The following is a 21,472-nucleotide window of genomic DNA, read 5'->3' on the forward strand; positions in this document are numbered from 1 at the left end:
TGTACTATGTATCTGATTACACAGAGCAGGCTTATGAAATTATGGAGCTAATTATAACATCATCTCTTTACTGTTTGATCCTTAAAGATTTTTCTTGGCATTTACAAAAACACTATATTTTGTGTTTTTATTTACAGTGAGTATTAAATCTACTGGTTTTATGGTCATTTTTTGTTTCAGATATAGATATATTGAGTTATGGCTGCCACAGTCTTTTGAAAGTATTATAAAGTAACTGAAAACAGAAAGTTTCTAAAAGCCCAATCTGATATTCTATATTACCCCTAATCTTGTTACGTTGATTACCAATGATTTTGTATTCTGAATCTTATGTTAAGTGTTGAATAATAATAATATCCTAAAGTATCATACCAGTTTAAATAACACTCATCAAAGAAAATAAAAAACGATAAAGACAATGATCTCTTTACAAAGAGCACTATAAGTATTCAATCATTGTCTTGTGAGAGTTGATAAAGCAGTAAAATGAAGGAAAACATTTCAGAAGCTGCAGTTTTCTTCAACTGAGAGGCTAGCAGTGAGTACAACAGGATATAGTAATCTCTGCTCGGTATAGATGAGTTTACTTGGTGGTTCAGCATAAAGAATCTGCCTACCATGTGGGAGCCGCTGGAGACATGGGTTCGATCCCTGGGCCCAGAAGATCCCCTAGAGGAGGGCACGGCAACCCACTCCTGTATTCTTGCCTGGAGAATCCCATGGACAGAGGAGCCTGGCAGGCTATAGTCCATAGGGTCGCAAAGAGTTGAACATGACTGAAGCAACTCAGCACAGCACGGCTGTATATAGAATGGTAGAGAGAAAGAGATGGGTGGGAAATATAAGAGGTGGGAAGGTAAATGAAAACTAATTCCTTATACCAATATTGAGCAAAACATGGCAGAATTAGGGGTGGACTTTTGCCAGCTGTTCAAGTTTGAGGCAATCCTTTAACTTCATATTCACCTTTCTTGTCTTTAATTTTTGGTTTTCCTTCTGAGTTGCCTCAGATCTCACTTCACCATTTAATAATCTGTAAAATTCTGTTGATAATTCAATCATCAAATGAAGAAAAACTTAAGTCTTCTGAAGTTTAATATAACAACTAGAGTTAAAAAACAAATTGCATTCAATTCAACAGAGCTTTGGCACAGGATGGACCAGAACTGTCCTAGTTTTAAAATTTAAAGTCCCATGTCCCAGGAAGTCCTCAGTCCTGGTAAAATTAAAATAATGGTCACCGTAGCTTGGAATATACTTTGACTCCCACCCTCCCAAAAAGAGTGAAAAGACTGGTATGACAAAGCATGTGGCAAGGCTAATAAGTATTATATAGATAACCTGCAATTTATAATGATAACAACAAAGAAACTCATTGGGTGTGCCAAGACATCAACTCATTATTTAAAAACAGGTAATTAAAGGACAATAAATCAGAATTTGTCTCAATTCAGGGTAACAAATAGTTGATGAGGCAAAGTCTTTTATAGAAGAATTTTAGCTAATAAATGCTAAAGGAATGATAGAATTACAAGACACAACTCCTGATGAAACATGATCCTAAACAAACACCATCCTTGGCTGCTAAAATTATTCAAGTACAAGCCTAATGGGATGTGGAATCTTCCCAGACCACAGATCAAATCAAAGTCCCCTGCATTAGCAGGCAGATTCTTAACCACTGGACCGCTGGGAAGATTCTACATGCTGTAGAGCAACTAAGCCCACGTGCTACAACTACTGAACCTGGGTGCCTAGAGCCTGTGCTTTGCCACTGCAAAAGCACAAGAGAAGCCACGGCAATGAGAAGCCCACGCACCACAGCTAGAGAGTAGCCCCTGCTTGCCACAACTAGAGGAAAGCTTGAGTGCAGCAAGGAAGACCAGCACAGATAAAAATAATAAAATAAATATATATATATATATTTTTTTTTTTTTTAAACTTTATAGAGTTTTAAAAGACCTAATGGGAAACTGGGCTTCCCAGGTGGCGCTAGTGGTAAAGAACCCACTTGCCAATGGAGGAGACATGCAGGTTCCATCCCTGGGTCACAAAGACCACTGGAGGAGGGCATGGCAACTGACTCCAGTATTCTTGCCTGGAGAATCCCATGGATAGAGGAGCCCGGAAGGATACAGTCCATGGGAGCCACAAAAAGTCAGACATGACTGAAGTGACTTAGCACACATGCACAGAGTGGGAAACTCTGTGACAGATGAATTTGACTTACAGCACTTGAACAGACTGATCCATTTTATCAGCATTAAAAGAGAGATAAGCAGACATATGTGTCTTGATGCAACAGGAAGTGCACAACATCACCTATAAAGTATTCTTTATATTTATCATGGCTCTAAATCTAATAACCAGTCTACAGGGCAGGGGCTGGATGAAAATGTTAAATTTAATCATATCATAGGGAAGCAAACAGAAAAATGTGGGAAATTCAGCAGAACAAATGAGCTGGTTTCTTAAACAAACAAACAAACAAATAAATAATTAAGGAGGAATTGTTCCAGATTTTAGAAGACTGAAGAGAAAACTCAACTACATGTAACATGAGACTTTGTTTTCTGATACAAACCAACCAACCATAAAAATATGTATTTAGAAAATAATTGGAGAAAGGGGACTTATTACTGTAGACAGACTTAGGAGACAACTGGAGAAATGTGAAATATTACTATGATTATGTTGAAATAAAATAGTTCTTATAAAAAAAGTATTATGGAAGTCATCACATTAGAATTAAATTATCAATAGTTTACTGTATCCTATATTCTACTTTCACCTCCTAGCAAAACCTTGGAAGATAATCACTGGACTTATTTTGTGGATGGAGAAACTAATGAGCAACATCACACAGGTAGCCGTTATCAGAGCTGTGTAGCTCAGGTGGGTTGCATTTCTAATGTCATCCTCATTTCTTTACTTGTCTAACCAGTGGTCATCAAACTGGAATCACCTTTAGATTGTAAAAAAAAAAAAAAAAAAAATACTGACTCTTGACTCCCATACTGAGACTTTCCAATCTAGTCAATCTTGGATAAGACCAGGACATCAGAATATTTAAAAGCTTTCCAGATGATTCAAATATGACCAAATTTGGGGGAATACTGCTTTAACATAATAGTGTACAACTAGCTGCACATTAGAATCACTCAGAGAAATTTAAACATCTAAAAATACCATGACTGTGACCCTGACCAATACGTTAGTCTCTGAAGCTGGTGTCTTGGAACCCATATTTTTAAAAAGCTCAGTGGGTGATTCCAATGTATACCAAGGGTTGAGAACCAGTGTACTATAAGTTTGTGAGTGATTTATTTCTCTCAAAACAAGAAACAGCACTTTCTTTGTCCTGCCCATATACCTTGCCCACAACACTCCCAATTTCAGAGAGAGAGTGCTTTTGTGCCCAATTCCATACAAGTGGAATTTAGATTCTCAGAAATTTATCATTCAGTATTCTATTCAAATTTACTCATAGCAATTTTTAACTTTTAGTCATCTCTGCCTTTGAGTATCCCTACCTGGTCAAAAAGCTTCATAGGTTCTCAGCATCAAGATCTGAACTGACAGTTATTTTGTCCAAGAAGAGTTAGACTTTGTATATTCAACTTGGTGATTTTATAAAGAGATATATTTAGATTAAACTTTTAAACAGCTAATGGGATTTACTTCTCAGAAGCTTTGATTGCTTAGCTAGGAATAATTTGGAAGAAGCACTAAATGTTTGGCAAATCTATTCATTTTGATATTTGGCAAATCTAATACAGTTATGTAAAGTTTAAAAATAAAATAAAATTTAAAAAAAAAAATAAAATAAAAATCAAAAAAAAAAAAATCTACATGGACTTTGAGGTTGTGCATCTATAAGAGTTATAAATTACAGACTTTTAGACCCTTATTCAGTGGTGAGAGGAAATATAATTGGCAGAAAATAACTGTCTCGCTCCTAAGGCTTATTACTTTGAACTCTTGATGTTCTCAGTTGAGTGTGTGTGTGTGTGTGTGTGTGTGTGTGTGTTTTCCTACCAGGAAACTCCTAAGACCACCATGTAACTCAGTTTTTGAAAGTCTCAATTTACTCCAAAATGAAGGAGGAAAAATTAAATTCTTCCTTTAGTTGTGTTATTGATCCACTAAAAATAAAAACAGAAATGGAGTTTGCACTTTCATTTCTAGTTCCCCTTGTTCCTTATATGCATGCATGCTCAGTCATGTTCAACTCTTTGAGACCCCATGAACTGTAACCCACCAGTCTCCTCTGTCCATTGGATTTCCCAGGAAAGAATACTGAAGTGTGTTGCCATTTCCTCCCCCAGGGGATCTTCCCGACCCAGGGACTGAACTCGCATCTCTTGTGTCTCCTGCACTCACAGGTGGATTCCTTACCACTGTGCCATCTTATGGATGATTTCAAAGGATAAGAAGGAATCCTGGTTTTACACCACCACCTTCAAATCAGAATTAGAAATCACTATAATTTTCAACATTATACTAAAATCTCATTTTCTTTGTTACACAAATTTTTGGCAACTATTGATACTCAATTACATAAGTGGAGGTAATGACTGTCTCAATAAAATCACCATCTCTCCCACCCCCACCTCTATCTTCCATGAAGAATATTTAATTAATTATAGGGCAATATAAATATCATTTATGTAGACTCTGATATTTGAAAAATAGTTGAATAATTAAGACAGAAGGGGAGGATGGGAGAGGTAGGCATATTTCTTTTTTCTCTATGGGAATGAGTTAAGGAAGAAAGGGATGAAGAAAGAAATGAGGGAGGTAAGAAGAAACTTCGATGTATCAATGTAATAGCTAACCTTTCTGTGGCTCTGATTATTTCCACATATCTTTAGTGATTCGCAAAGGGAGCAAGTGCCTCTTGTAGACAACTATCTAAGCAGAACAGCAGCCCCATACTGTCATGGCCTTTGCCAGAGTTCTGTCACCTCAAACCTGTCCTCTTTGGCTCCTAGCTGCTGCTTCCTCCATCCTTGGGTAATGGTGACAAGTTTCACAGTGGTTGCCATGGTATCAAAACAATCTCTGTAAGACTCATGTGGTCCAGTCTCAGCTGCCATGTCTCTCATCAATTTTCAGTTATAGCTTTCCAACTTGAGGTTTTAAAGACACAGAAAAAGTATTTTATGGGGACTTAATCCTGTATTTGAACAACTGAGCACTTATCATGCACAAGGAACTTAATGAGATATTCAAAAGGAAAAAAAAAAATAAGGGCAGGCACATGTGCTGCATTCAAGAAGGCTGTAGTTTCATACTTTTTAACAGTCCTCATTGTGTCTAATTAAAGGTTAAAAAAATCTATTTAAATTCCACCATGAGTGCCTAATTGGGCAAAGTAGTACACAAAGATACTTTCCACTTGCTCTCATATCCCAAATTTTTTTAATCATTGAGCCTATGATTATCATTATAGTAAGAATACATGAAAAAGCCAATAAATCACAACTTTATGTCTACATTCTGGGCTGAGTTTTAGTATAATATTTTTTATGACTTAGTCACTGCAAATGTCAACTCTATCATGTAAATTTTTAAAAATTTATATTAATTGGAGGCTAATTACTTTACAATATTGTGGTGGTTTTTGCCATACATTGACATGAATCAGCCACGAGTGTACATGTGTCCCCCATCCCGAACCCCTCTCCCCATCCCATTCCTCTGGGTTGTCCCAGTGCACTGGCTTTGAACGCCCTGTTTCAGAGTACCAATCAGTTTACAATTTGAAAACACATGCAGATCTTTTATACTCATCTCACAGAACAGGGTACATATCTAACACCCTAAATTTATGTTGGTTTAAATTATTTAATGTTTTTTTTAGTGGTAATACAGTTATAATCTCACCATCACTGGACTGTTATTTTATTTGTGAAAGCAAAATCATTTTTACTTGATGAGGTCTGCAAACATAATATATGTGTTCTTTCAGAATAGCAAAATAATGTAACACAGTGCAATTTTGTCTATTTTATGCTTCATTCATTTATCAATTTGCTCATTCATAATTTTATAAACTAATAATCAAGAATAGTACCTGTCATTCCCAGTATTTCCTGAACTCTAGACATTATACAGAAGACTTGTATTCAGTATGTCATTACAAGCTTTTAATGATGACATGATCTACTTTTAGTATCATTCTTACCTGCAAAGGAAGAAGATAAGATTCAGAAAAATTAACATATTCACGATCTCACAGCTATTGAGATTCCATACTAGGTTCTTTTTTCTTTATATGATTATGTATGCCATATTGTTGTGGCCTTGTTGGGTAACTGAAATGCTAAAGAGATAAATAAATCAATAAATGAGCCCTGTTCTTGGATTTCTGAGTTGGTACTAAACTTATGTTACTTTTCAATTTAAGATAGAAAACAAGACAATAACATATTCAAGAAAATAATGAAGTGCTGGCAAGAAAATATAATCACATGAGTTTCAACCCTATGCAATCAAAATATGAGAAGTAAATATTAAACTCATGATAATGCTTTTAATGTTTAAAAAACCTAGTAATACTCTATTCTATATAAACTCTCCAGGAATTTAAAAATTCCTAAAACATCCCATTTTGTTCTACAAAGCATATAAAATCCTTACAACAAATTCTGTACAAGATAATTCAGAATAGTAAAATGTGAACAAATATCATGTAGAAATAATAATGTAGAAATTCTCAAAGTACTAAGAGTACTAATACATGAAAAACAGCATATATTGAAGGTCATTATCATCAAGTATAGGTCATTTCTTGAATTACATTTATTTATTATATCTTTTGAAACTTATTTCTCTTCTAAAATAATACCTTAATATTACCTTAATAATGCCAAAATATTACCTTAATACAGTTTTGATATCTAAAAGTGAAAGTCACTCAGTTGTGTCTGGCTCTTTGCGACCCCATGGACTATACATGGACTATACAGTCCATGGAATTCTCCAGGCCAGAATACTGGAGTGCGTAGCCATTCCCTTCTCCAGGGGATCTTTCCAACCCAGGGATTGAACCCCGGTCTCCCACATTGCAGGTGGATTCTTTAGCAACTGAGCCACCAGGAAGCCCAAGAATACTGAAGTGGGTAGCCTATCCCTTCTCCAAGGGATCTTCCCAACTCAGGAATCGAACCATTTTCTCCTGTACTGCAGGCAGATTCTTTACCAGCTGAGCTACTAGGGAAGCCCTGTTTAGATGTCTAAATAATATCTTAATTCATGAAAATATTATTTAACTATATCATTTATATAACTCAAATATTATAACTATGTTAAAGGATTTTATATATTATTATAAAGAAGAGATCAGGTGGTCTGGTATTCCCATCTCTTTCAGAATTTTCCACAGTTTATTGTGATCCACACAGTCAAAGGCTTTGGCATAGTCAATAAAGCAGAAATAGATGCTTTTCTGGAACTCTCTTGCTTTTTCCATGATCCAGCGGATGTTGGCAATTGATCTCTGGTTCCTCTGCCTTTTCTAAAACCAGCTTGAACATCAGGAAGTTCACGGTTCACATATTGCTGAAGCCTGGCTTGGAGAATTTTGAGCATTACTTTACTAGTGTGTGAGATGAGTGCAATTGTGTGGTAGTTTGAGCATTCTTTGGCATTGCCTTTCTTTGGGATTGGAATGAAAACTGACCTTTGTATGCAGGTCAGGAAGCAACAGTTAGAACTGGACATGGAACGACAGACTGGTTCCAAATAGGAAAAGGAGTTCGTCAAGGCTGTATATTGTCACCCTGCTTATTTAACTTATATGCAGAGTACATCATGAGAAACACTGGGCTGGAAGAAACACAAGCTGGAATCAAGATTGCCGGGAGAAATATCAATAACCTCAGATATGCAGATGACACCACCCTTATGGCAGAAAGTGAAGAAGAACTAAAAAGCCTCTTGATGAAAGTGAAAGTGGAGAGTGAAAAAGTTGGCTTAAAGCTCAACATTCAGAAAACGAACATCATGGCATCCAGTCCCATCACTTCATGGGAAATAGATGGGGAAACAGTGGAAACAGTGTCAGACTTTATTTTTTGGGGCTCCAAAATCACTGCAGATGGTGACTGCAGCCATGAAATTAAAAGACGCTTACTCCTTGGAAGGAAAGTTATGACCAACCTAGATAGCATATTGAAAAGCAGAGACATTACTTTGCCAACTAAGGTTTGTCTAGTCAAGGCTATGGTTTTTCCTGTGGTCATGTATGGATGTGAGAGTTGGACTGTGAAGAAGGCTGAGCGCTGAAGAATTGATGCTTTTGAACTGTGGTGTTGGAGAAGACTCTTGAGAGTCCCTTGGACTGCAAGGAGATCCAACCAGCCCATTCTGAAGGAGATCAGCCCTGGGATTTCTTTGGAAGGAATGATGCTAAAGCTGAAACTCCAGTACTTTGGCTACCTCATGCGAAGAGTTGACTCATTGGAAAAGACTCTGATGCTGGGAGGGATTGGGGGCAAGAGGAGAAGGGGACGACAGAGGATGAGATGGCTGGATGGCATCACTGACTCGATGGACGTGAGTCTGAGTGAACTCCGGGAGTTGGTGATGGACAGGGAGGCCTGGCGTGCTGCGATTCATGGGGTCGCAAAGAGTCATACACGACTGAGCGACTGATCTGATCTGATAAAGAAGAGAAAATATTTCTCTCAAAATATGCTGAAAATTTATTTGCTTAAGTCCAATAGAGACATTCCAAACTTACTTTTTCTTTATTATGGTAAAACTTATCTATTACCAAGTTATTACTCAAATTTAATTAGTGTAGATATAGTAATTTTCATTATATAAGGAGAAAAACAATTCTCACTCTTATATTATTAACTCTTTCTTTTCCAGAAATGCAAGTAAATCACAGATAGATTTGACAAGGGAGAACAATTATGGTCATTGGAAGTGTAGGGGTATAATCATCATAATTTTTGTATCATATGATAGCCTCATAGGAGAACGATCATGATCTAATATCTAATTATCAAACTACTCAATAATGTGTATATTGATTTCATGAATGTTTTTCTACATATCAGCAATTATAACTATATAAACAGTCACCATTTTACCAATAGCTATACATACCAATTATAATAAATATATAAGCTATCTATGAACAAAGTAATAGCATTTTATTGAATAAAAAGTTCTTAAATAAAGAGTACCAATAATATTTTGATAGGACAAAAATAACATTTTAACATCAATTTTTTATAATGATCTTTGCTTTTAGTTTGGCTTCCTCCATGGCTCAGTGGGTAAAGTATCTGCCTGCAACATAGGAATTGCAGGAGATGCAGGTTCAATCCCTAGGTTGGGATTTTAGTATAATTCAAATAAAACTCTTCAAGGGATGTTTTAGAACTTCATAAAGTTCATATAAAATTAAACATACATAAGAATGGAAAATAAAATGTTTGAAATAAAGTGAGAGTATACTTTCACTGATACATATGTTAAAATACTCTATATAGATACAATATACAAATCAAGTACTAGAGGGGCCAATAAACTCAAGTAAGTAAAGAGGAATCACTGCAAGACTAGGAATAAATAATAAAATTTGCATTAAACATGTGACATGTTCAACAGGAAAAAGTTGGGATCTTTAATAAAAGAGAATTTATACATATTTAGAAAAATCTAGCCAGATTTTTGCCTCATGTTTATAGACACAGAGAATATCCACAGGCTTCCACAACCTGATCACCCACCTACTAGCTTCCATACCTGTATCTTTTGCTTTCCTTCCTGTTGATGTAGATAAATTTCAAAGACTCCTACATAAAGGCAATTTATGCACTAGAATCTGTTCACTTTTACCCATTTAAGGGCTTCACTCAAATAAATTTTCCTTCTCTGTCATGGGGCTTCCCTTGTGGCTAAGCTGGTAAAGAATCAACCTGCAATGCAGGAGACTTGGGTTCGATCCCTGGGTTGGGAAGATGCCCTGGAGAAGGGAAAGGCTACCCACTCCAGTATTCTGGCCTGGAGAATTCCATGGACTTTATAGTCCATGGGGTCGCAAAGAGTTGGACATGACTGAGCGACTTTCACTTTCACTTTCTGTGTCATTATTTCCCCTTCCTCCTGATATCATAATTTCCACTGTCCCAAGAACATCCTGTTATAGCTACCATCTTAAATAAAGTCCTTTTAATTCAATTTCCCTCTAGTTAAAAGTTCTACCTTTTTTTTTTTTTTTTGGTTACCTCTACAATGAGACTCATTGAAAGAGTTGCTGTCTTCTATTTCTCTCCTCACATGTTCTCTTAAACCCACTTTAATCAGACTATTCAACCTACCACCACTCAAGGGCACTGATGAGATCCATGTTATTGAATGAAATGGTCAGTTCTCAGTCCTTACATTGCTTGACAATCTGATATCAAGTGATGTAATTACTCTCTGCTCCTTTCTTCACTGGGGTTCAGTACTCTACTAAATCACTGGATGCTACATTAGTGCACTCAGGCTGTCATAAAGAAATGTCACAGATGAAGGGGCTTAAAAAACAAAAACTTGGGACTTCCCTGGTCATCTAGTGGCTAAGACTCTGCACTCCCAAATGCAGGGAGCTTGAGTTTGATCCCTGGTTAGGGAACTAGATCCCATGTGACACAACTAAAGATTCCACATGCTGCAACTAAGACTCAGCAGAGCCAAAGAAATAAGCAAATAAATATATATGTTAAAAAAAAAACACAACAACTTATTTTCACAGTTTTGGAGGCAAGAAGTCCCAATTAAGGAGCTGTCAGGGTTGATTTCCTATGAGGCCTCTCTGGCTTGTGTGCATGCTGAGAGAGAAATCTCTTTCATCTCCTTCTTAAGATCATCAGTCCTATCACATTTGGACTCTACCCTTATGACCTCATTTATATGCTAATTATATAATTATAACTAATATCATTAATTAGCATATAATGAGAGGGAAGCCTGGTGTGCTGCAGTCCATGGGGTTGCAAAGAGTTGGACATGACTGAGCAACTGGACTGATTGATCTCCTGTAAAGTCCTATCTCAAAATATGGTTATACTGCGTGCAGGCTAGGTCTTCAGCATGTGATGATTTTAGTTCATAACAGATGTTTCCCTCTATATTATTTTACTGATAACTTTCATCTCCCTCTCTAATTCAAACTACCTCTGGGTTCAATCAATATCCCTCTTATATTCTCTATCTACAGTTAACCAAGTGATTATCTCAGCCACTGTCTCTGTTTTAAATACCAATTCTAGGATGGCAATTTCCAAGCATACACTTATCATATGACCACAATGAGAAATCACTTCACATCCACTAAGATGGCTATGTGTGTGTGCTAAGTCACTTCAGTGGTGTCTGATTCTGTGTGACACCATGGACTGTAAGTCTGCCAGGCTCCCCTGTCCATAGGATTTCCCAGGCAAGAATACTGGAGTGGATTGCTATTTACTCCTCCAGGGATCTTCCCGACACAGGGATCAAACCTGCATCTCTTATGTCTCCTGATTGGCAGGCAGATTTTTTATCACTAGTGCCACCTGAGAAGATGGCTATAGTAAACAGAAAATAACAAGTGTTGGTGGAGGATATGGAGAACTTGAAACCCTCAAGCTTTCCTAGTGGGAATAGAAGATGGTACAGCTTCTGTGGAAAACATTATTGTAGTTCCTCAAAAAGGTAAAAATAGAATTACCACATGATCCAGAAATTCCATTACTATATAGTTTTGGTATATACCCCAAATAATTGAAGTGTTCAAACAAAAACTTATACACAATGTTTATAACAGTATTATTAATAACAAGGGCTTCCCAAGCAGCGCTAGTGGTAAAGAACCCACCTGACAATGCAGGAGACATAAGAGACGTGGGTTTGATCCCTAAGTTGGGAAGATTCCCTGAAGAAGGGAATGGCAACCCACTCCAGTATTCTTGCCTGGAGAATCCCATGGACAGAGGAGGCTGGCAGGCTATAGTCCATGGGGTTGCAAAGAGTCAGACACGACTGAAGTGACTTAGCATATTAATGATGTCAAATGGTGGAAGCAACTCAGTATCAATCAAATGACAAATGGATAAAAAAAAATGTAGTATATCTATACAATGGAATAGTATTCAACCACAAAAATGCAATAAAAATCTGAGATATGCTATGACATGAACCTTGAAAACATTATGTTAATTGAAACAAACGAGTTACAAAACATCACATATATAATTCAATTTTTATGAAACATTCAAATAGGAAAACCTAGTTCTTAATAGTAGGGTGATAAGGGGCTGAGAGCTAAAGGATATAGGGGTAACTTCCAAGTTATTAAAATATTCTAAAATTGTGTCCATGTGATATGATGGCTACACAGATCTGTGAATATACTAAAAATACTGACTTGTACACCTTAAATAGGTGATCTGTATAGTATGTGGATTAATTCTTAGTAAAACTATAATTAAACAAAAACAAAAAAGTTAAAAAAAAACAGATGAGGAAAAATGATAATGATAAATGTCAGAATAGCTAATGCTTCTGGGAGTAGGGGTAGGCTTGTACTCTCTGCAAAGTGACAATTCTCTGTAGTAGTTTAAGAGGTGTACATATTCATCAAATCTCACCTATAAAAAGTCTATTTGAACAAAGGCAAGTGATAAGAATTTCAAAATCACTAAAATGAGTAACGTATGATATACATATGAAGAAATATGTATCTCACTAGTATTCAAAGACAAACCAACTTAAATAAGCTATATTCTTTGTCAATCAAATTGAATAAAACATATACATTCATTACTTTGAAGAGCTACAATAGGATCTACTATTTCTGTAAATTGTGATAACTTTTTTGGAAGAATATTTAAAATATATAACAAAAACTTTAAAAAATGTGTTTTCACTTCAGCCTCAAAATTTCAAATCTGGTGTGTATCCATTCTAACAGATTACTAGCTAAAATTTTAAAAGATCAAAGTGAAATATCATTTGTTGCATTATTTCTAAAAGTAGTGAAACTGGATAGCCTATAAATCAACTTAAGAACTGATTAATAAATTAAGAAAAATACAATAGCCACATTATGATTATATTCTAAAATAATACTTATCATTGGCCTGCATTCTCAATAAATTCTTAAGTAAAAATTGTTATGTTCTAAATTACTATCTATATCATAAACCCATTTTTGCTTAACTATTATATATACATATTAATAATTCATAAAACATAAAATTGAGAAATACTTTGGCCACCTCATGCGAAGAGTTGACTCATTGGAAAAGACTCTGATGCTGGGAGGGATTGGGGGCAGGAGGAGAAGGGGACGACAGAGGATGAGATGGCTGGATGGCATTGCTGACTCGATGGACTTGAGTCTGAGTGAACTCCGGGAGTTGGTGATGGACAGGGAGTCCTGGCGTGCTGCGATTCATGGGGTCGCAAAGAGTCGGACACGACTGAGCGACTGATCTGATCTGATCTGATCTGATACTGAAATACTGGAGAAGGCAATGGCATCCCACTCCAGTACTCTTGCCTGGAAAATCCCATGGATGGAGGAGCCTGGTAGGCTGCAGTCCATGGGGTCACTAGGAGTCAGACACGATTGAGCGACTTCACTTTCATTTTTCACTTTCATGCATTGGAGAAGGAAATGGCAACCCACCCCAGTGTTCTTGCCTGGAGAATCCCAGGGACGGGGGAGCCTGGTGGGCTGCTGTCTCTGGGATCGCACAGAGTCGGACATGACTGAAGCAACTTAGCAGCAGCAGCAGCAGCATACTGAAATATTTATATTTTATCTGCTCTTTTATAATAAATAGTACCATGTGCATAAAATATAAAACAAGGTGTGCTCAACAGTGTCAAATTCAGCTGAGCCACAAGAATATATATTTTTAAAATAGTCCAAGTTTTGTAATTGAGAATGTCTGGAATGACACTAAGGGTCACATTACTAGTTTCAGAATAAAAAGAAAGGGCATAAGCCAGATTCTGATAGGTTGAAAATTTTGAGAGTTAAGTAGAAATAGAAAAGTTAGACAAGTCTTTTAGGAAGTTTGTATGAGGAAAGATTATATGGTGACTAGATGGGATCAAAGTTCAAGAAATGTATTTAAGTTGCTAGAAATCTCAGCATGTGTGGTGGTGAGGATGAAGAACAAGTGAAGAGACTGAAGAGACCAGAGAATTGTGATCATCAATGAAATAAGATACCAAGGAAGGAGGGTGTCAAAGTTGCAGATGAAATGAGTAAGATTCAATGCAGTAAGAAAAGGTGGATGCAGGTGTTTTCAAGTTTGGGAACAAAATGATTGGAGCAATTTTCTCAATGGTATACATGTCAACTAGGTTATCCCTTGAGAATTAGAAGCCCACCAGAGGGATGATTAGGAACAGACACTGAAGGATCAGGGATGGGATTAGGAAATGAATGCAGATAAGCAAACAGATTCTTGGGAAAGTTCTGGGGTCTGTGATACATAGTTGGAATCTTTGAGTTTGTCATGGTACTTCTTGTCCTCATGTGTATATATACATGACTCCAGAGTCCTAATTACTAGACCATCATGGAATTCCCTATAAGCTTCATTTGTAATAAGAATATATCACAGTGAATGCCCTGGCTGTCCAGGGGTTAGGACTCTGTGTTTTCACTGCTGAGGGCGTGAGTTCAGCCCCTGATTGCAGAACTAAATAAAATCCTTGAAGCCACGTGGCATGAGAAAAAAAATTAATCATAAAAACAATATAATAATATACTACATAGGAGTGATACATATTCTATATAATTATATATACAATCATTTCATGCTGTGCTCAGTCACATCAGTTGTGTCCAACTCTTTGTGACCCTATGGACTGTAGCCTTCCAGGTTCTTCAGTTTATGGGATACTCCAGGCAAGAATACTGTAGTGGGTTGCCATTTCCTACTTTAATACAGTCACTCTTGATTAAATATATTTATTTGTTATGTATACATTACTAATTTTCCATTTACTTTAGAACAAGTTCTACCTTAGATTATTTGTGATAATGCTTCTTAACTTTATATATTAATATCAGTGCCAAAGGTTTTTTTGGTAGCCATTTCCTTTTAAAATATAATTTAATTAAATCAATACTCTGGTGTAATTTGGTCATCAAGAAGAGGTACACTAAAACTAATACCAATTTTTCAGTTTAAAAAAGAAGAGAAATCCATTATATATTTATTATATTATTTCATCTATCCATAAGGTAAGTGTGCAAGTTCACTCTATAATCTACATTTCTCTATCACAACCTCCAATAATTCCAAAAGAATACGAAGTATGCATTTTGGTTAATGATATCACAATATATTTATGTATTGCATTTGCTGTGGTAAATTTTCTTTGGCTTTTTAACAATGAGCAGAAATGAGCCTCAGTGTTTAAGGATGCAACACGCTGGAAATAGTTTTAGGGAACAAATAATTAGCCTTTTGGAAGTGTGTGTTCATTTCACGGAGCAATCTGTTCCTTCATCTCCTCCTCCTTCCTGTTTTGAAGGCAATCGTGTGTGTTACGTGCACCATCTGCAGCCTCACTGACAGGTGCAGGGTCAGTATTAGCCCTCCAAGCATGGAGTTTAGTGCAAGCTGGAAATTTCACCAAAGCAATTTAGGAGATTTTGAAACCAGCCGAACACTGGCAGCCTATTTTACCAGTACATATGAGTATTTGTGAAAAATGTTTGCAATTCTACTTGTAAGACTATATAAATTTTTCTGATTTGGGACATTACCCCAAATAGTTCTATCATCAAAATGTACCTTTTTACTACATGTACATTAGAATTAATATAAAAAGAAAATTTAGCAACATGGTATAGATCTAGTAACACATTATTTGGTTAGATTCATATGAACAGCATCTTAGCATCATTCTACTAAAGTCCCTTTAGTCTTCGCTCCACTGGCATTCTGTGTCCTGACAAGTCAGAGCCGTAAGAGTCCCTGTAAACCTATTTAGAGTTGTCAATAGGCAAAGAGATACATTTGGAGTCCCAAATGGGAGATCTGCCATTCCCTTTGGTGTCACGTCATACATAAATATTAAGTTATATAACTCAGTTACATCGTTAATGACATTAACATTTGTGAGTTAGTCTCGGTGATTAACCATCATTTTTAACATCAATTGAGTTAATCCCAGCAATGTTCCTGAGATTTGATATACTTCCTCATCTGCAGGCTCAGCCCCTCTCTAGTATGTAGGATTCATCCTGAACTTTCATATGGACACTATCTTGGTAAATTTATCTTGATTTGGGATTTTTCTTCAACTTTTAAAAAAACCACCAGCTCTTAGTAATCACACTGAAAATAGATACATGTTTTAGGGAACAGTCATATATTAACCTTTTTTGTGAGACAAGGCATTAAATATGGTAGACAGTTTATTATTTTAAAATTAGAAACCCTGCCTAAAACAAAACTTAAAATAATTTATGCCCTGGTAGTTCAGTTAGTAAAGAATCTGCCTGCAATGCAGGAAACCCAGGTTTGATCCCTGAGTGGGGAAGATCCCCTGGAGAAGGAAATGGCAACCCCAGTATTCTTGCCTGGAAAATTCCATGGACAGAAGAGCCTGGTGGGCTACAGTCCATGGGGGCACAGAGTCAGACATGATAAGTTGGAGCCATGTCACAGAATTCTGGTCATGAAATTTTTAAACATAATCTTTGACACATGTGGATATAGAAAATGTCTGGATGTATATACTAGAAAGAATAGTTATTCCTTCTAGCACAGTGGTCTGGGTTGGAAAAGAGTTGAATTTTCATGGCATAAACTATATTCCCATGACCAGCAATGTGCTTCCATGTAGAGAGATTTGTGCTCAATACCACCTATTCTCAAAAGTTTGCTTGGTCTGCAGAAACTAAAGGAAAAAGGATTTCAAAATTCTTTTTAAAATGGTTAATTTAATCATCTTAAAACAATGATATAATGAAATTAGAAAGGATAGCTTTCCCTTGGGATTCTACCACTCAAAATGTGCTGGTGTGGGTTCCCTGGTGGCTCAGTGGTAAAGAATCTGCCTGCCAATGCAGGAGACATGAGTTTGATCCCCAATCTGGGAAGATCTCCCCTGCTACTGAGCAACTAAGCCTGTGCACCACAACTACTGAAGCCTGGGTGCCCTAGAGCCTGTGCTCTGCAACGAGAGCAGCCACGACCATGATAAGCCCGTGCGCTGCAACTAGAGAGTAGCCACCACTTGTCACAACTAGAGAAAAGCCTGCATAGCAACAAAGACCAAGCACAGCCAAATAAATAAATTTTTTAAATGTACTGGTCAAGACTTCCCCCCTGGTTATCACTTTGATGAGTTCTATTAGTATTTCTTATGTTACTTTTGCTTTTCTGTACATTCAATACAAACCAACCACATGTTCTTTCTCTAGGTATGTGATGAATTTCTACACAGCCAAAGTTCATCTTACCTGGAATGCTGCAATAAATATTCTGTTCAGGTTTCAATATTCATTTAATTTTAATTCTTATATATTTTCTATTACTACTACAGCAATCCACTATTATTATACATTAATGGACTTTCCTTCACTTTCTTATCAAGGGGACTTTTGTCTTACCTTGAATACCAATTTTCTTTTAGATGATGTTAAAAACACTTTTCTCTCTTGTATTTTTGTAGCAATTAGTATCTGCTGCACTACTCCCTGAATCAGTTCAAGTTTACTTTTTCATGTAACTCAGAGGGACTTTACTGACCTTTATCATTTCATATGAAGTCAGAGTTCATCAAATAATTCTAGAGTAAACTTGACCTCAGTGATGTGTGCTGGCAGGTAGTCCATTAATTCTACATCACCAATAAATCATGTATATATGATATAAGCAATTTTGTGATTTTTCATTCTTTCAGAAAGTCTAGTTTTGATTCTGGGGTGTACAGGTTGAAAGACCTAGAGAAGAAAGCAATCCACATTCTCATTTCTCTACCTCATTTTTCAGTGTTTCATGGGACCATGTTGCAGCATCATTTTTCTCTGGTTTCCCTCTAGGTGCAAAAACTAAAATCAAGTCACATATTTACAGATGACTGCAAATAATCACTGCCAGGCAATGTGGTTTGGGGATGTGATTTGTTAAACGGCCTACCACAGTATGATTTTTTTTTTAACCAACAAGTCTCATCAGAAGTCTTGCCAATAGTTCTTATACAAATTTACATTTGTACCTGAAGTACAATTCTCTTCTCCAAAATTACAGATCAGTTCAGTTCAATAGCTTAGTTGTGTCCAACTCTTTGTAACCCCACAGACTGCAACACACCAGGCTTCCCTGTCCATCACCAACTCTAAAATGACAATGCATAATTATTTTAAAGAAAAACTTGAAATAGAAAGAAGGCATTCTGAGACCAGGTCATGCAGTGGTAAAGAATCCGCTTGCCAATGCAGGGGGCACAAGACACACAGGTTCGATCCCTGGGTCCAGAAGATCCCCTGGAGGAGGAAATGGCAACCCACTTTAATATTCTTGCCAGGAAAATTGCATGGACAGAGGAGCATGGTGGGCTACAGCCCATCAGGCTGCAAAGAGTTGGACACAACTGAGCATGCATGCTACTTGATAAAAATTGCTTGAAATGAAAAACAGTAAAAAATGTCACTTAATAGTATGTAGAAAAAGAGTAGATGGTTAAATATCACTTTGGGTCTGCTTTTAGTCAAACTATATAGGCACATATCTTAACTATGATTTTAAAATATGGTTTCCTATTCTAAATCATGATTCTGCTAACAACAACAGCTAACTTTTCTTGAGCATTATGCTAGCAGATTTTTCATTCTTTATCTTATTTTCACTTAATAACCAAATCTGTTGTTATTTCTCTGTGCTGATGGAAGTAGAGGTGGAAGGAGAGTAAGCAGTGGAAAAACGAAGAATTTTTAATGGTTCTCTTAACAGAGCACTTTTCAATCTGTTGGGTTGGCCCAAAAGTTCATTCAGCTTAAGACAGAAAAGCCCAGGTAAACTTTTTGGCCAATTCAATACATTGTCTCAGGGATACTTTATAAATCTAAAGTTATTGAGGACCCCAAAGAGCTTTTGTTTATATGAGTTATATCAATATTCATCATATTAGAAATTAAAACAAATTATACATAAAATCTTACTGGGCATAAATTGTTAACTTGGGAGAAATCCAGTTCGTATAAAAACTATGGAAAGACTTGGGTTTTTCCATGTCGCATTGGAACTATGTGAGAACTCACAGTGGTTGAGAAAGCGTGTATCTGAGGTGTGAGGAAGCCGTCAGTATACATGTAGCTCTCAACAAACAGGAAAACTTTGAGAGGGAACCCCTAACCTGGTATTTAATGTCAGAATGACTTTAGTACCACCTTGTACCTCTGGGCACAAGAACAAGCTCATCCTGGAGGATCTCTGTAAATTCCATGACTGGACAAACCTTTCCTGGTCTGACTGTATCCCTCATGAGAGAAATCACACTAAAGAGAAAAATCTATGAAATAAGGACCACGGGGAAGCCAGTAACAGGTTGGCAAGCTATAGCCAGCTGTCTGTTTTAATGCAGCTGGCAAGTTTAGAATAGTGGTGGTGTTTTTAAAGAAGAAAAATATGTGATGGAGACCACTTTTGGCCCACAAAGCCTAAAATACTCAACTCTCTGGCCCTTTACAGAAAAAAAAAATTGCCAATTCTTTATCTACAGCAGTGGGGATAATTTTGCTCCCTGGGGGACATTTGGCAAAGTCTAGAGACATAGTTGGAGAAGGCAATGGCAACCCACTCCAGTACTCTTGCCTGGAAAATCCCATGGACAGAGGGGGCTGGTAGGCTGCAGTCCATGGGGTCGCTAGGAGTTGGACACGACTGAGCGACTTCACTTTCACTTTCACTATACATAAAATCACAAGTAGTTTTTTAATCCTACCTAGTCCTCATTAACAAGCCTGTATATCATTCCTGATTCCAGATGGCAATCAAATAAATATAATTAAATACATACTTGTTACTTCATTTAAAATGGTACTAAGTAGCACTTTACATATTTACTCTCAAATTACATATACTTTCACAAAGAATTTAGAAAAAGAAAGGCAATTTTTTCTTTACATTACTGCAAATCTTTTGAAAGATCAGTTTAATATAGGAGAGCTGAGTTCTCATATCTGCTTCCATGTCCAATTTGTTGCAACAGCTCATTTTATGTAGCCTTTGGAAAGCTCCACAGCACACTCTTGAGAGAATAAGGGTAAAAAGGCAAATAACATCTTAATACTACTATGAAAATAGTTTTCACCTCAAATATACCTGAAAGGGTCTCAGTAGGCCTCAGTTTCCCATAGTAAGCATGGAAACTGCTAGCTGAACAGATTAGATAATGAATCATTCTCAGCTTCATGTTTTCATTGTGAATGGATTCCTAAATTTTCCTTACCCTAAACCTTAGGTCCCACTATAATTCTGTTGTCTGATTACTGCCTGAAATCAGGAATGATATGAGGGCTTGTTAATAAGGACTAGGTAAGATGGGAAAAACTACATTTGTGATTTTATGTATAACATATGTATACAATTCAGGAATCTGTCATCTGGCCTACACTGTTACTCTTATTTCACTGTGTCTATAAAATCCTTATGGAGAAGTACTCTGGCATGATGGTGATGATGATGTGTTTATACTCCTATACATATAGAATTATCTTATATCATTCTATGGCATAAATACTAGGTCAAGTTAAATTAATTGTGTTAAGTAATTTGTTGTTCACTAAATAAGAGAGAAACTTACCAAAATTCAGACTTATATGTAATGACGTTTTCATTCGTTAATTCATTTCTTTATTTAATTCATATTTATTGTGTATGTAATTCATGCCAGGTACTGTTGTAAGTACAGTACATATACTAAGTGAATTAAAGAAAGAGAGTGCACATAAAACAATTTAAGGCCAAGTTTGTATTTCTAAAATCTTTTCATAAAGCAAACTCATTGAATTTTGCTCTTTTTGCAATTAAAAAGGCCATCAGAATCTTGAGAAACTTCTTGGGTATTATTTAAATATTGTGGAAAGCCATCAGTGGATTATATGTAAAGAACAGGAGTCATCTAAGATTTAAGTTTTTAAAAAGGTCAGTGTGGTGACTTTTTAGAGAGTGGCCTATAGAGGGGCAAGAATTAAGTGCAGGGAGACAAGTTAAGATGGAATGGGGAGGGAGGAGGGAGGAGGGTTCAGGGTGGGGAACACATGTATACCTGTGGCGGATTCATTTTGATATTTGGCAAAACTAATACAATTATGTAAAGTTTAAAAATAAAATAAAATTAAAAAAAAAAAAGCTACTGCAATTGTTCAGACAAGAGCTAATTGGAATTGAAACTATGATTGTTGAAATACAGCTTATAGGAAGTGACCAAATTCAGAGGAAAT

At 36.4% G+C, this 21,472-nt stretch overlaps 1 long non-coding RNA gene across 2 annotated transcripts in view; it reads right to left on the reverse strand.

Moving 5' to 3' along the window:
* Window positions 1-21,472, reverse strand: part of LOC123331776 — a 496,106-nt gene that overhangs the window by 69,751 nt on the left and 404,883 nt on the right. The gene's annotated exons all lie outside the window — the stretch shown is intronic.

Source organism: Bubalus bubalis, chromosome X (genome assembly GCF_019923935.1).
Source record: "Bubalus bubalis isolate 160015118507 breed Murrah chromosome X, NDDB_SH_1, whole genome shotgun sequence".
In the NCBI taxonomy this organism is placed as follows: domain Eukaryota; kingdom Metazoa; phylum Chordata; class Mammalia; order Artiodactyla; family Bovidae; genus Bubalus; species Bubalus bubalis.